A 12,706-nucleotide genomic window follows, 5' to 3' on the forward strand; every position below is an offset into this window, starting at 1 on the left:
CGCTACGATGGTCACTGGAAAAACGATATTCATTCTGAAATTACTTCCCGCCAGTGACTGCTTGCATACAACGAGCACGTCAAAGACCAAGTGTTTGGACTATAACTTTTCATAAGTTAGGTGTTGGGATTTGCCCAAAAGGACCTCTGAGAGGTGTCAGAATTGACAAAGACCTGCCCTAGCCGATTTGTTTTTTCTTCACATGTGGACAACTCAAGCTGCAGGGTGAGGTTTTATACCCTCTAGAGGGCCTTGGAACCCCAGACCGCCCTTGTCCTCTAGAGATGAATTCTGTGAGGTTCCCTTGCACCCTGCCTGCTGTGCATCGGAGCACACGATCGGGCCAGGTTCGAGACCCCCACTTTACTGATCTCTTTGGTTCCCTCTGTTCGCTGTGCCCCAGCCACACTGCCCTCCTGTCTTTCCGTGGGCGCATCAAGCTGTCCTGCCCCAGGCCCACAGGCTGTCCCTCTGCCCCGGGCCCCCCCGCTCCCAAGCTGACCACGGCCGGCTCCTCTCTCCAGCCCTCTTCAGCCCTTTACCTTGTGTCATTGCCTTCCACACAGTTGCCAGTCCTGGAGATGACCTTGCTCTTTGCTGTTCTCCATCTCACCTCCTCCCATGGCCCGTGCAGCCCATGAGAGGAGGGACGATGTGGGGTGCACCTCCCTGCACTAGATGGCTCTCAGTATGTATAGTTACCACGGGACAAGTGACCCGACCTCTCGAGCCTCTGTGTCTTCGTCTGTGCAGTGGGCATCACTAGTCCTGAAAGCCACATTAAAAGAGCCCTACCATACACATGGCTTGTGGCACAGAGTAGTCACATCACCAATGACGGATCACTAATGTCATTCCTCCGGGGCTCCTGGAGAGCCAAGAATATGTCTGCCTTGTTGTGCCGGTGACTGGCACCTAATGGATAGGCAGCAAATGTTGACGGACTGGGAGGGAGGCTGACCATTTTGGGGATGGCTGCTGTTTCTTTGCTCACGACATGGCCCTTGTGGGCTGCACCTTGTGTCTGGGTTGCCAGGACGTCAGCGTGTTTGCTAGGTTCACACTTGGCCTCAGGCAGGTGAGGAGCTCGGCCTAATATGCCAGGAAGCTTTTCCAGGGGAGGAAAGATAGGGTGATGGGAATTACAGGAGCTAAGACCACGGACTCTGCCAGGGTTCAAATCTAGCTCCACTGCTTACAAGCTGTGTGATCTTGGGCAAGTTACTTAACCTGTCTGAGCCTCGGTACCTGCCTCACAGGGTGGTTATGAGGATTTGATTACTCACTGTGATTGTTCTCTTAGAATGCCACCTTACTTTTGTTATTATTATCCCTTTGCTTTCTCGGCTTCCCCATGTCATGTCTTCGTTCATTTAAGATATATTCATTAAGCACCTACTATGTGTCACCAATTGTGCAGGGTGCCAAGGAATCAAAGGTGAACAAGACATCCTGGCCTCTGTCCTCCAGGTGTGGGAATAGGTGATGACAGGGGCCTGGAGAAATGCCAGAGAAGGACATACTAAGAAGGATTCAGCTCAGCCATGTTGCCACTCTTGCTTTGGAAAAATGGGTTCCTGCCTTGGGGTGCTCACTCTTGCCCTGCTGAACGATCTCTGTGGCCTTTTCCTGGGACTAGAATCATCCTGACTTCTCGGAGCTGGCAGGGGCCCTGGAGACCCCGCACCTCTTTCTTATCTTCCACCCCAAACACCTGCTATGGTTCCTCCAGGAAGGGGTGCCTGCTCTTCAGCCACAGGGAACAGGGGGCAGAGTGGCCTCCTTGATGCTAGCAGTGTCGCTGTCCTGTCACCATCCAGTGTCAAGGGGTCCCCGGGCCTGTGACCATCAGCGAGGACAGATAAACACAGCTGTCTCGGGGATGGGGTGGAGTGGCAGTGCTGTTCTGGCAGGCACGGTGACACACGATGGGCATAACCGAGGGAGGCCCAGCCCTGGGTCGGCTCCTGGGCGGTGGGGAGCTCTGCTTCCACAGCTTACAGTGAACTTGGGCAAATTATGTGTCCGTCCTGTATCTGTTTCCTCAACTGCAAAATGGGGACAGTGAAAGCAGAGTGCCTCTCCTTGAAGAAGACTGCTTTGAGGGGCGCCTGGATGGCTCAGTCGGTTAAGCATCTGACTTTGGCTCAGGTCATGATCTCGTGGTTCGGGAGTTGGAGCCCTGCATCAGGCTCTGTGCTGAGGCAGGGAGCCTGCTTGGGATTCTCTCTCTCTCTCTCTCTCTCTCTCTCTCTCTCTCTCTGTCTCCCTCTGCCCCTCTCCCAGTTGTGCTGTCTCCCTCTGTCTCAAAAAAAAAAAAAAAAAAAGATTGATGTGACAATCAGATGGGATTACACATTAAAACCTGTCCTATTGGACTTGGCTTTATTATCGCTTATTATCCTGCCGTCATTTACTATTGTTGTTATCATTTTTAGGGACATTTAGGTCATACCTACAGCCCATGCCACACAGAAATATAATGGCTGTCATGTAAGAAAGATCCCTCATTTCTTTTTTTTTTTTTTTAATTTTTTTTAACGTTTATTCATTTTTGAGAGACAGAGACAGAGTGTGAGCAGGGGAGGGGCAGAGAGAGAGGGAGACACATAATCTGAAGCAGGCTCCAGGCTCTGAGCTGTCGGCACAGAGCCCGACATGAGCCTCGAACTCACAAACCACAAGATCGTGACCTGAGCCGAAGTTGGATGTTCAACGGACTGAGCCACCCAGGCACCCCAAGATCCCTCATTTTCAAAACAAACCATTTTATGTATCATCATTTGCATTCCTCTTTCAGGGGTTCTGTTGTAGTTGCACAGAGAGACCCATCCAGGTTTCCTCAGACACTGGAGACCTGAAGGAAACTGAGGCCTTCCCTCCGGTCCCTCCCTTAGGGACTATGTTGTCCTTTACACAGAGGGTCTGTGTCTCCTGGGTACACACCCCGTGTTCCTCACTAGCCCTGCCTTCTCTGTACTTCTGCTGGCACGTGGCTCATGACCATTGTGACTCTAGCCCCAGCTCTACCTTAAGCTCCATGTCTTTGCCCAGCCAAGGTAGCCTCAGTTTCCCACCTCCTGAGAGAGACTCTGATAGGCCCAGGTCGTCCTGCTAAACCTGGCCACAGAGGTTAAAGGTCACTAGGTAACACCCAGATGGACTGCATTTGAGTCAGGTGCCCACCCTGGGCAAATGGCGTCATCAAAGAGCTCAGATTCCCAGGGCACAGAACACACAGATTAAGGCAGTAGGGGATACGGGGATGGAGTGGAGAGAAGGCAGAGTCCTTTAGGAAGGGCTGGACAGGGGTGCCTGGGTGGCTCAGTTGGTAAGCATCCAGCTTCGGCTCAGGTCATGATGTCATGGTTCGTGAGTTCGAGCCCTGCGTTGGGCTCTGTGCTCTCAGTTCAGAGCCTGGAGCCTGCTTCGGATTCTGTGTCTCGCTCTCTCTCCGCCTCTTCCCTACTCACGCTCTGTCTCTCAAAAAATGAATAAATGTCAAAAAACATTTTTTTAAGGGGGTGGACAAAGGAACTCTCTGGAGTGATACTGATGTTCTGTTTCTTGGTAAAGATGTGGATTACACAGGTGTATGCATTTATCAAAATTCACTTAAAGCTATTCTTAAGATTTTACATCCACACACACACACAACCTTACACAAATGTGAACTCTAGCGAATGATAGGCGTGCTGGAAGTATTTAGGGCTGAAATATACTGAAGTGTACAGCTTCCTCTGAATTCACCAAACCATGAAGATGGACTGATTGACAGATGAAAGGCTGGATGGAAGGACAGATATATGATGAAGCTAATCTAGCAAAATGCTGATGGTGGAAACCACTTGGTGGGTGTGTGAGTGTTCACTATACAATTTTTTCAGCTTTTCAGGACGTTTAAAAAATTTTTTTAATGTTTATTTATTTTGAGAGAGAGAGAAAGCATGAGCAGGGAAGGGGAAGAGGGGGGGGAGAGAGAGAGAGAGAGAGAGAGAGAGAGAGAGAGAGAGAGAATCTCAAGCAGGTTCTACGCTATCAGCACAGACAGTGCAGAAACTCACTGAACCAGGGCAGGAACTCACGAACCATGAGATCATGGCCTGAAATGAAGTCAAGAGTTGGACGCTTAACTGAATGAACCACCCAGGTGCCCCACGTCTAAAAATTTTTATGATGAACTGTAGAGTCTTATTTATTTTATTTATTTATTAAACGTTTATTTATTTTTGAGACAGAGAGAGACAGAGCATGAACAGGGGAGGGGCAGAGAGAGAGGGAGACACAGAATCTGAAGCAGGCTCCAGGCTCTGAGCCATCAGCCCAGAGCCCGACGCGGGGCTCGAACTCACGGACCGCGAGATCGTGACCTGAGCTGAAGTCGGATGCTTAACCGACTGAGTCACCCAGGCACCCCATTATTTATTTACTTTAGAGAGAGAGAGAGAGAAAGAGAGCATGAGTGGGGGAGAGGGAGAAAGAGAGAATCTTTAAGCAGGCTCCACACTCAGCAACGTGGAGCCTGGCTCCATCCCAGGATGCTGGGATCGTGTCCTGAAATCAAGAGTCAGACACTGAACCGACTGAGCCACCCAGGCGCCCCAGATGTAAAAGCTTTAATAGAGAAAGGAAAGGAGCATGAGCAACCAGGCCCTGCCTGGCATCTCAACACAATTTGCTCCTCCTCCAGGGCACTCGTGCCCCAGGCCTGCTATAGAAGGCTCAGCATCACTTAACCAGCACCTCACTCCTGTCAGAAGCTGAGGGGAGTTGCTAACTGAGAGAGTCCCTAGGACATGTGTGAGTCACCCACCACTCCCGGTTTTCCAGACCAGGCCCACATCAAGCCAAGTCCCTGGAAAGGGACATCCCTGGAGGTGACTGGGGATCTCGCTCCCTGTTGGCATTACAGCTCTGTGCCACACCCTCAGTTTTACGGTGAGCATCTTTTGTGCCATCACTGTTGACATCATTGCCGTATTTCCATTGTGTGAGAGTCCCCGAGATAAAAATCCTCCCTGTCTCCAGGGACTCCGGTCTGGTTACTTTTGGAGGCCCAGCGCAGTGAGCTCTCCGAGCTGCTCAGTAAATGTTTACTGGTTACATGCAAGGATGGGTGAATAGTAGAATTCAGTGCAGGAAAGAGGCATCTCTCTGCTGACTGATGGGTAAGCTTTCTTTTAGCAAACAGTGACGACTAAGCAGCTCCTAGTGCTTCCCTTTTGGTGTGGCTAGAAATTCAATACAATGACAGCTGTTCTGGTGGCCTGGGGTCCCTCACTGGGAGTGGGAGGGCTACCCACTCCCTCCCTCAGCGACTCTGGATTTTTTGCGTTCCTATGTCAAATGCTGCAGGGAATACGTAATAAATGAATAAAATCAAGTTCAGTTCTTTCATTTTGCTGTTGAGGAAAATGATGCAGAGAGGTTAAGTGACTTGCCCGAAGGCAAACAGCAATCTGCCGCGCAGCACAGCCAACACAGACCCCCTTCTCCTGCCTCCACAGTTCTTTCTCCTGGACCACCCTGCCTCTTGTGCTCAGGTCTGAGGCGAAGCCACAGCTTGGAAATGATGCGACTGCCTCTGAGCGAGAGGTGCTAACCAAATCTCCTAACTGTAGGGCCCAAATCCAGTAGAAAAGTCTCCACTTAATCCTTGCCTGGGTATTGAGTAAATAATTCTGAGGACTCAGACAAAGCCCTCTGTAGTACACGGAGCTCTGAATTGTCCCTGAAGCTTCCTGAGTCCTGAAAGACTCTGGTGCTAAGAAACCAAAATGTTCCTTGGAATTAGTGACCCTGCGAGTCCAAAGCAAACTAGCCGAAGTGTCTGCCACTGCCCCTCCCAAGTCCTGGCACCCTGTTTTCCAGCAGGGACTGGAAGAAGGGTCAGTAGGAGGATCTGAGGGAATGACCTGGAAGGCCACCTAGTGATGTGATTTACAGGGGAGGAAACCAAGAGGGTCCCCTGTTTAAAGTCACACAGCTTGTTTGGGTAGACGAGGGCTGGGATCCAGGCCTCCCAGCCTGTGGCCACAACTCTTCCCACTACACCAGGCTGCCTCTTTAGAAAGCCACGGGACAGTTGTTCTGCATTAGGCCAAACCAGAAGGCAGTTGGAACGGGTTGACAGCCAGCTGCAGAGAAACCTCTGAGGCAATTGCTGGTGCATGGATTCAGCAGAGATGCTACCAAACCCAACCCACACTAACATGTCAGGCCCTCAAGACCGTGGCATCCTGCCAGTAACCCTGGCACCAGAGTGTCCCCAAGGCCCAGCAGGGCCAGCGGCACTGCCTCCATTACTTCTGCATTTAATGAACTCCTAGCCTGGCCCAGTGAGTGTGGCCCCAGGAGTTACCCAGACATGATGGGATTCGTAGGCCTTTCACAGGCTACATCTTCCAGGACCAGAAGTTTCCAGTGGGTTTCCACCAACACAGAACTTATGGATTGGAAGACAGTCAGTCTCTACAGCATCAGAAACTTAAAAACTCATCCCAGGGTCTGGGAAAGTCAACACCTAGAGAGTGAAAGAATGCATGGGTGACCCAGGCTCGTGGCTGGGTCTGATGTTGACAGGGGCTTTCTTCTTGGCCAGTGGACAGGGGTCTTTAATTACTTTTCCTTTGGGGCCTCTGAGGGATGCTGAGGTGCTGGAGGCCTTGGAGAGGCTGAGAGTGTCTGAGCCCGTGTGGAAGTCATTGCTTTGATGGGAGCGCCGTTTTGGAGTCTCTGGTGGTAAGCGTGACAGACTTAAGTCATGGGGGATGTATTGCTAGGATACGTGGAAGGCTGGGAACCAGCCATAGCAGGTGGTCAAAACCTCTGAAGGCTTCACCCTGCTAGAAGACTCACACTACAATTATATCGTTGTGGGGCTTATGTCCTGTGGTTACCCTTTGGCAGGAAGAAGTGGGATGTCTCCAAAAGAGCCTGCAAGGACCCCTTGGGCTTCCGTGGTGATGTTGGAGAGGGGAGGGGAAAAGACCCTTGGATTTACCCTCCCGGTGAGGTTGCGCTCAGAGACAAGAAGCAATTCCTTACAAGGAAACCAGAGACCTCTTCAAAAGGGGAAGTGGATACTGGCCTCCCCAAACAGAGACTGTCTTCCACGCCCAGTGTAGAAATTGTTCTGAGCTATTTTTGTGAATTAACTCAATTGACCATATGCTTTGTTGGCCAGTGTCAATGATGTAATATGTCGCATTCTTAAAAGTGAGAGACGTGCCACAGTGCTAATTATTGTTGCATGCACATATGTGCATCTTTATTGTCAGAACTCACAGCTGCAGGTGCTCTCAAGTTCATACTTTGACCCACCCCATCTCGCTCGATCTTTGCAAGGTTCTTGGGAGGCAGCTGTTTTATTGCACCCAGTCCTCCCAGGAGAAGGATGCTTTGCCTCAGGAAACCAACATTTTGGATGGCCTTGCAGGCAAACAGGAAGGTGGGGGAAGAGGAAATTGTCGCAGGACATCAGCAAGGAACCCAGGCGGCCTGTGCCGGGATCAGCTCGGCAGGGGTGGACTCCACAATCATCTGTCTTTGGTGCCTCCCCAGAGGAGCTAAGACAAAACATGAGCGTGGACTTTTTTCCTTTTGGTTTCACTGTGGATGATTTGAAACTGACAGAAGCGAATAAAAAGGTTACAAAAAGAGTAAGGTTCTCATTGACCCCAAGATGCTATGGTGGAAAGTGACTGAAAGAGTCACATCAAGAATGTGATTCCTGAGAGCACCTTCCAGCACTCAGACCTGCTGAGGAAAATCCCCTGTGCGCTGCACCTCTGGGCTGGGAACAAAACAGCAGCCCAAATGGTAATGGTCTCAGAAAATTACCAGCCCTTAGAAATGAGGGTGGGGAATGGAAATGCTATTTCAGCCCTGTCTGGAAAGAATTAAACGCCAAAACCCCCCATCTCAGTTCCATTATTGATGACACTCAAATGGGGTCAGAGGAAGCAAGCGTCACGTGGGAAGGCTTCCCAAAGCCTTCCCAGGACACAGGGAGCTCCCTGGCCACCTATGATTCTCAGAGGAGGTGGGGACTACAACCCACAGGGCAGGAGAGGCAGTTGGAGGTCTTCCAGACCCACTGGGGCTCGGTGACCCTCTTCTCATGTTTAAATTCTCAACTTCAATGCTCTTTCCCTTAGGGTTAAGGGATAAGGGAGATTCTTTTTGGAAGGACGGGCTTTTGGTTTTTTCGTTACACTTAATATTTTCTAATTTTACATAGAAATGTTTGAAGTTTGTCTCCAAAGACTCACGGGGGACTCAACTCTAACTGTCCCACATCTCTACACCGGGTGACTCCAGGTAGATCAGCCGCACAGACAGCTGGGTTGGCGCAGATGGCCTGATCTACCTGTCCTGTTCTTTTTGTTTATTTATTTTTAGTTTTTTAATGTTTATTTATTTTTGAGAGAGAGACAGAGACAGAGAGACAGAGAGAGACAGAGCGTGAGTGGGAGAAGGGCAGAGAAAGACGGAGACACAGAATCCGAAACAGGCTCCAGGCTCTGAGTTGTCAGCACAGAGCCTGAAGCGGGGCTCAAACTCATGAACCGTGAGATCATGACCTGAGCCGAAGTCAGATGCTTAACTGACTGAGCCTCCCAGGCGCCCCACACCTGTCCTGTTCTTTATGGCCAGGGCAGTGGAAGGGACCGCTCTTTCCACAGGCATGTACCAAGCCCGGACCTTGACCCTAGCCTGCCAGGCCTGTGTTTGCTGACTGCTGGGGCCAAACCCTGACCTCTGCCAAGAAGGCCCAGAATGGTGTGGGACAGGAGCCTGATGCTCTGGGTTTTGGGCTCTCTTCACTAGCTGTGGAGCTCCTCTTGAATCTCTCCATTTTTAAATCCGTAAAATCACTATTATGATAATACACAAAGGCTTATCAAATGAGACAGTCACATAAAGTTCCTTTACAAACTGGCCGGTGCCATAAAAGCATAAGGAACCACAGTGGTTACTGTAGTGGGTTCCCCAAGGCCAGCAGTGGGCGTGACGCCACAGGCACTGCTACCTAGGGAAGGTTCGGTTCGGATGTGCCTCCTAGGCACAGAGCGGGTGGTGTCCCGATGGGTTCCTCTTTTAGGCAGGAACCCCGGGGGGGGGGGGGGTGGTGGAAGGGGACCTGTTGGTGGCTTTGTCTCAGCCTCCACACTAGCTTCATAACAGCTGCTGTTTGTGGAGCATTCAATCTGTGCCCAGCACCGTGCTAAGCATTTTACACACACAATGTCATTTTTTTCTCCCAACATCCCTGTGCGGTAGGTAGCGGGGCACCGAGCGGTTAAGTAACTTGCCCAAGGCTACACAGCTAGTCAGGGACAGAGCTGGGACTCCCTACCAGGTTGTCTCCTTCTTAAGTTAGTGCTCTTAGCCTGTGTGCCAGGTTACCTCTGTATTTCCCACGATGACCTCTGTCCTGGGACAGAGGGGAAAAGGTGGGTCAGCTGCTTGATGGTGTTGCAGGTGCTGGGCCCTGCTCTTCCTGGGAGAAGAGATGAAAGCCAAGGCATGCGGGGTGGGGAGTGGGAGCACCATCCCCGAGCCCGGGGGAGCATATCTGACTCCTCCTCGTTCATCCCCTAAAGACACCAAGGCGGGGCCCCCTCCACACCTTCGCTGGTCTTGTGGCCCACAAGATGTCCTTTATGCCTAACCCTCCCTCCCAGGCTCCTGCCCCCGCCTGGACCCAGCCACGCTCTCTCTGCTCTCTGGGGAGGTGGAGAATTACTCCATCCCACCCATAACAAGACTTCTTTTTCCAAACTCACAGATCTACTTCAATCCCTCTCATCCTTTGTCCTTACTGTCTAGACGTCAGCTTCCCCTCACCTGTTTGGTTGGCAGGCACCCTGTGGGGAGGCTGACAGATGCCTCCTGGGCTGCAGTTCCTAGGCCCCTCCAGCCTGAGGACAGGGTTGGCCCACTGGGAGGCCTTGACCCAATGTGGAGAGTCGGATCCCAGCACTGGGAGGCGTAAGTGGGTAATCTTCCTTTACGAAGAGCAATGCTTTCCTAACAATCTGCAAGAGAAATGTACCTGCAGGTGACAAGAAATTTAGAAGACATCCCGTCCATTCGTTAAGCACTAAGTACACACTACGAACCTCTGTTGATCCCTGTACACGTATTGTAGTCCTCACAACCCCCAAGCTGGTACTTTTTTTCCCTAACCCGTTCTACAGATGAGGAAGCTGAGACAACAGAAGTTAAGTGTCTTGTCACGGGTCAGATGGCTAATCAGTAGAGGAGCCAGGATCAAACCCCGTTCTGTCTTGCCCCAAAGTCTTCGCTCTAAACTCGCCAGCACACTGTTCCACTGCCTTGCAGAGAAACAGACACTGAGGTACACAAGAAGGATTGCACTGACTCCTCTCTGCTGTCTCCACCCCTTAATGTCTAAACCAGATAGAAAAAAGGGGCGCCTGGGTGGCTCAGTCAGTTAAGCGTCCGACTTCGGCTCAGGTCATGATCTCACAGTCCATGAGTTCGAGCCCTGCGTCGGGCTCTGTGCTGACAGCGCAGAGCCTGGAACCCGTTTCAGATTCTGTGTCTCCCTCGCTCTCTGCCCCTCCCCTGTTCATGCTCTGTCTCTCTCTGTCTCAAAAATAAATAAACGTTAAAAAAAATTTTTTTTAAACCAGATAGAAAAAGGATTTCTTTATGGCTACTCTGTAGGGTGTAGCACTTTCCTTTCAGACAGACTATTTCTTAAACAGGTTTGGCTGTTTACTGCATAAACATTTCAAAATACAACTGGATAACCCCAAGCCATTTGAATCAATTAGACAGTGGTTTCTTCTTTGGCCAGCATTTATTGAGTACTTACTTTAGATCAAGCATTCTGTGTTAATTATTTTTATTTAGTTCTCATACTAACCTGAGTTAGGTGGTGGTGTTGTGAGTTCAGTACGTGGTTAAGCACCTTGCCCTTAAAATCAGGCTACCTGCCCTACTGCTTGCTAATCATTTGACCTGTGTGACCATGGGCAAGTCACTTAACCTCTCTGTGCCCAGTTTCCTCGTTTGTTTTTTTTTAATCTTTTTTTTTTTATCATTTATTTACTTTCGACATAGAGACAGAGTGTGAGTGAGGGAGGGGCAGAGAGAGAGGGAGACACAGAATCTGAAGCAGGCTCCAGGCTCTGAGCTGTCAGCACAGAGCCCGACATGGAACTCGAACTCACAGACCGTGAGATCATGAGCTGAAGTCTGACGCTTAACCGACTGAGCCACCCAGGTGCCCCCAGTTTCCTCATTTGTAAAATGGTCACCACAGGAGAGTTGTGAGGTTTAAATGGGTTAACAATGTAAAGCACTTGGAAGAGTGCCTGGCATTCGAGTAAGCCTCGGTTACTGCAGACCATTTTACAGATGAGGATGTTGGAAGGCAAGTAGTTTGTCTAGCTAAACTGGGAGAGCTGACATTTTAATCCAATGAGTCTGATGCCAGGACCCAAACACTTAACCACTATTACCTCTTAGTGGCCCCAATTCCTTTCCTTTAAACACACACACACACACACACACACACACACACACACTTTACTGGGGCACCTTGTTAGCTCAGTAAGTAGAGCATGCAACTGTTTTTTGTTTTTTAATGTTTTATTTATTTTTGAGAGAGAGAGAGAGAGAGAAAGACAGACTGTGAGTAGGGGAGGGGCAGAGAGAGGGAGACACAGAATCCGAAGTGAGCTCCAGGCTCTGAGCTATCAGCAGGGCTTGAACTCATGAACGGTGAAATCAGACCTGAGCCAAAGTCGGACGCTTAACTGACTGAGACACCCAGGCGCCCCTAGAGTGTACAACTCCTGATCTTGGGGGTTAGAGTTTGAGTCCCATGTTGGATGTAGAGATTGCTTAAAAATAAAATATTCAAAAAAAATTCTTTTTAATTCCAAAACCCACTTTACTGAGGTATCATTTGCATACCATAAAATTGACTCACTTAAAGTATATTTCAATGACTTTTACTAAATTTATAGAGTTGTGCAGCCATCACTATAATCAAGTTTAGTACATTTGTATGATCCCCCAAAAGATCCCTCCTGCCTATTTGCAGTCCCAGCCCCACCCCAGACTGGGGCAACCACTAATCTACTCTTTGTCTCTATGGGTTTGCCTCATTTGGGCATTGCATATAAATGGAATCCTCCAACAGGTGGTCATGTGTCTGGCTTCTTTCGCTTCCCAGGATGCTTTTGAGGTGCTTTCACATAGCAGTTGATATTAGTAGTTTGTTTCTTTTTATTGATGAGTAGTATTTCATAGTATGGATAGACCATATTTTGTTTATTCGTTCTCTGGCTGATGGACATTTAGATTAATTCTACCTTTTAACTATTACAAAAACCTTTTAAAGTTTAATAATTTATTGTGAAAAATGTCAACCATGCAGTGAGCCACCACAGACCCATCAACCAGCTTCAACAGGAGCATTAACATCCACCATTATTCTTTCATCTAGACCCTTCTCAGACACCCTATCATCTCAGTCAGTCTTTGACTTCTTCCTTTAGGCAAATGAGTTTTTATTTAATTTTGAATAGGTAATGTATTCATAAGATTTGAAGAGTATAAAAGATATACAGTGAAAAGTTTCACTCTGGAAACTTCTATCCCCCATCTGCTCAGTTTTCACTCAGTGCCTTCCAACTACTGTTATTTTCATATATTTTACCAG

At 49.4% G+C, this 12,706-nt stretch overlaps 1 protein-coding gene and 1 long non-coding RNA gene across 2 annotated transcripts in view; one reads left to right on the forward strand and one right to left on the reverse strand.

The window, feature by feature from the left end:
* GALNT16 (polypeptide N-acetylgalactosaminyltransferase 16) overlaps positions 1-12,706 on the forward strand; it is a 93,463-nt gene that overhangs the window by 19,368 nt on the left and 61,389 nt on the right. The gene's annotated exons all lie outside the window — the stretch shown is intronic.
* Positions 6,451-10,395, reverse strand: LOC128316067 (uncharacterized). The gene is made up of 3 exons (XR_008299497.1): positions 9,853-10,395; positions 9,412-9,505; positions 6,451-7,628 (listed from the first exon to the last, which is right to left on the reverse strand). It is a non-coding gene; the product is annotated as an uncharacterized LOC128316067 (long non-coding RNA).

This window comes from Acinonyx jubatus, chromosome B3 (genome assembly GCF_027475565.1).
Source record: "Acinonyx jubatus isolate Ajub_Pintada_27869175 chromosome B3, VMU_Ajub_asm_v1.0, whole genome shotgun sequence".
Lineage (NCBI taxonomy): Eukaryota > Metazoa > Chordata > Mammalia > Carnivora > Felidae > Acinonyx > Acinonyx jubatus.